This window comes from Numida meleagris, chromosome Z (assembly GCF_002078875.1).
Source record: "Numida meleagris isolate 19003 breed g44 Domestic line chromosome Z, NumMel1.0, whole genome shotgun sequence".
Classification (NCBI taxonomy): Eukaryota; Metazoa; Chordata; class Aves; order Galliformes; family Numididae; genus Numida; species Numida meleagris.
In genome coordinates this window covers 37,797,402-37,801,095 of record NC_034438.1, presented here as the reverse complement: position 1 = coordinate 37,801,095, position 3,694 = coordinate 37,797,402, and the positions used below count along the sequence as shown (strand labels likewise).

Below are 3,694 nucleotides of genomic sequence, written 5' to 3'. Positions count from 1 at the left end.
GCAACATCTGCTGTTCTCTAGTCATTGGGAACCACCTCTGATCTCCACAACCTGTCAGAGCTTATGGACATCAGCTTTGAGAGGAAATTGGCCAGCTCAATACACTTGTGTGCAGCCCAATTGGCCCCAGGGGTGTGGGTACGTCAAGAGCACCAAAAAACTACTTCAACCTCTGTCATTAAATCATCCCATCCACCATCCAACAGCTGGTCCAGCTCTGCTGGCTGAAAGTATCCGGTGGCTAGTGCTGAACCACTGACTTTAGTGTCTCAGACAGAGCTATGTGAAATATTTTGATATGCTGAGTGTCATTCTGTTCCACTGTGACTGTCACTTTCCACTATTTGTTGCTCTTAAAACATTTTCAGTTTTTTGAGAGACTGTTTCAGCCTTTGTCATTCAACTTCAGTCTGATGAAAGATAGCTTTGTGGAGGATTTTCCTTCTCATTTGAAAAATGTCCATAAAAAGACTATTTTTAATGCTAGAAAGACGCTTAGTTAGTGGAAAATTGTGATAGTTTCATAAAAATCAACTGTAGTACATGGACTACACAGCAGAGTTGCCAGTCTAGTGGACATTTTCTGAGTGTTCTTTAGGCTACCAGTAAAAATTCAGCCTTTGGAATAAGGGAGAAAGCCTGCTACTGGTGACAGATGTTGATATATTCACAACAATATGACTTCAAAAAAGAGATAAAACCCTAGCTGTATCTTGTTCAATACCATTTTAGTTGGACTTGATAAATACTGAGCCTATGCGGACTTTGAGACTTTTGAGACTGCAACCCCATGAAGACAGACAAGAGACATTCAGAAACCACTGTTATTCCCCAGACTGTTTATTCTGAGAATTCTAATGAAAACAGAACCTAACAGTTGCAAATGAGATTTTAATTTTAAAATAAAACTACCACTTGTTTTAATTATTCTCTGCCAGATAAAAGTCAGCCATGAAAAAGCTATTATTCTTAAGATGGCTTGAGATTCTGAATTTACTAAAGAATAAAAGTAAGAAAGAGCCACGCAGCTGAAATCAGTGTCAGAGCTGAAATACACGATCTAATCCATTCTCTAGGTCCCAATTTCCCTTCACTAGTTTGACTTCAATACCACTTCCAGAGAGATACTAAAGCCTAGACAAGGTAGAAACATGGAAATGATTCTGCTCATCCATCCCCTAAATAAGTGAATGAGTATGCCATTATGTGATACAATAGTGCAAAAGTGACTGTACTCAATTTAAAACATTTCTGTTTGTTTGCTTCTTATGGAATAACCTATAGAATGTAGAAAATAAGTTCAAAGTGTTATGTTAAAATAGTGGAAACTGTTTCTAAATGATGAAATATAATCTACATTCATAATTCAACTTGCTATTCTATTCTGAATGTCAGGTTATTGCTGCTACCCTTAAGTAAATTTATCAAAAAACATGGTGTATGTAGTAGTTCTTATTTTGAATTGCAATTCATAAAGGAAAAGATTGTGTGTTTTCAAATTTTGCTGATTTGGAGGTGCTGAGAAAGATTTCAGCTGCTGGAAGAAAACCTCTTTTATTTTCCCTGTGTGTCTGAATGCTGTAATTACTTGATTGTTTAAAAAAAACAACATTCAGCGTACACTGTGAAATAAATTTGGACAGATAATCCACTAACAGATTGTTCTGCCTATATGTGGTTAAACAGTACTTTGCATCTTATTTTCAATCTAGGTACCCCTGTGACTTAAGGGATGGGAAGCTGGGGTTAAAAAAAGGAATCCCAATGCATCCTTGCCTCAAGTGGGCTCTGTAACCCTGTCTGAACTTCACTTCTTCTTGTACCTTAGCTACCTGAAGTAATGATGTTCAGCCTTGTATAGACATATATATTGGCGTTCTTTCCAGATGTGCTCACTCCTACCAGCAGGTCATGGCAGGAGGACAAAAGGAGGCAGGAGGCTGTGAACCAAGGAGGCAAGGGTGGGAACAGCTTTGTTTGCTGAGGAGAAAGCCCACAAGACTGGAGTGATGGAAGGAGACCTTTTTCTTCATGCCCTCAGTTGCAGTGGCTAAGCAGGGAGGAGAGATTTAAAAGGCAGAAAAGTCAAAATGTTTTGATCAGCTCTTGAAGCCTCCTGGGAAGATAAAATGAAGTTTCCGTCTGGCCCTTCCTGGTTTCATTCATCTGAAGAGAAGAGCTTCTGAAGGTCAGCTGCCCTAGGGAGCAGGCATGGCAGCAGGGCATTATTTCAGTTACTAACAATGTTTACTTACTTTCATGTCAAGGTGGAAATTCAAATTAAATTTAGTGGGGAGGGAAGAAGGGTGGAAGAAGATGCGTGGTGCTTGTATTTAACTCTAGGCAGAAGTCTTTAAAGATGTACATCAGTTGAGTGGTCTGGCTGGATTTCTTTTTTTTTTCCTGAATTCTTCCATCTTGTACATTGTAGATTTGCTGTGCAGTTCTTGTGAAGGAGTTATGAATCTCACAGGCAACAGCGGCTCAGTGCTATGGGACCACATGCACAAAAGAAATAATTAGTGCTTCTGCTCTTAGCACCCCAAAGAAGGTTTGTCTGGGTTTACTATGGTGTAAAAAGAAACCTCCCCTGTAGTAATGGGAATTGAGTGCATCAGGATGCAAGGAGTGTGTGTGACATTACTTCTAACAAGCATCTCCTTGCTCTGCTCAAGCCCAACACAGACATGCTGTGCAGGTAGTTCGGGCAGCACTGCTTGGTGCAGAACAAATGAGCTCACCGGCTCCTTTTGGGCTCAGGAGCCCCATGCAGGCAGGAGGGCAATTGGCCAGCAAGAGTTGGTGTGTTGTCAGCATCAGGTCTGCTGGGTTTTGCAGAGGGTACAAAGAGGCAAGAAGGGTGGCTGGGATTTAACTCCAGGTTAAGGAGTTACACCCCTGGTTGTGGAGGAGGTATTACAACATCATCCTGATAATCCAGTGGATCTAACAGGTCATTAAGGTTTAACAGTCTGGCACAGGTAGTGATCTAATTATTATCAGCCTGTTGTTTAAAAAGGTTAAGAGCATCACCTACACAGAGGTGCTGGGCAGTCCTGTAGTGTTAGTCTTCCATACTAAACAAATGTCACATCAACACTGAGAAATCTGTCTTTCCAACACCACCAATGCAATCGAGATAACCAATGCCAACATAAGCTAAGAACTAACTTAAAACCATTGATACTGAGCAATAGCTTCCCCTTTCTATCATACACCAGTGAGTAAAATAGCCTTTGAAGTCATATGGCAACTTCTTCTCCCCACCCAGATGCGCAGCAAAGTTGATTGAAAGGAAGAGAGATAAAAGGGTTCGCTTCAGACAAATTAATGTCAGTATCATTAGAAAGGACTATAATAACTAAAATTCTTTCTGCTATAATTTCTGAAATACTGCTTATCTTAACAAGAGAAAGAGGTTAAGGTCAAGTACCTGATGTTATTGCTAATGTGTGACTAGAACTTCCAGTAGAACCAGGTTCACAGATCTGAAATAAATTATTTTAAGAAAGAATAATAAGATCAGTATCTGTCAGAAAGAGTCTGAATATCCTGTTTTGGAGTGTAGGACATGAAGTTTTAATGGGCAACATCTGCTCAGGGTTCTTCCTGACATGTTATTCCTAGCTGAATATTTTTCAGTATAACCTTTCTTTTTTCTTTTATTTTTTTTTTCTGCACAACTTATGTTTTG

At 39.7% G+C, this 3,694-nt stretch overlaps 1 long non-coding RNA gene across 1 annotated transcript; it reads right to left on the bottom strand.

The window, feature by feature from the left end:
* Window positions 823-3,491, bottom strand: LOC110390369. The gene is made up of 2 exons (XR_002433723.1): window positions 3,434-3,491; window positions 823-2,490 (listed from the first exon to the last, which is right to left on the bottom strand). It is a non-coding gene; the product is annotated as an uncharacterized LOC110390369 (long non-coding RNA).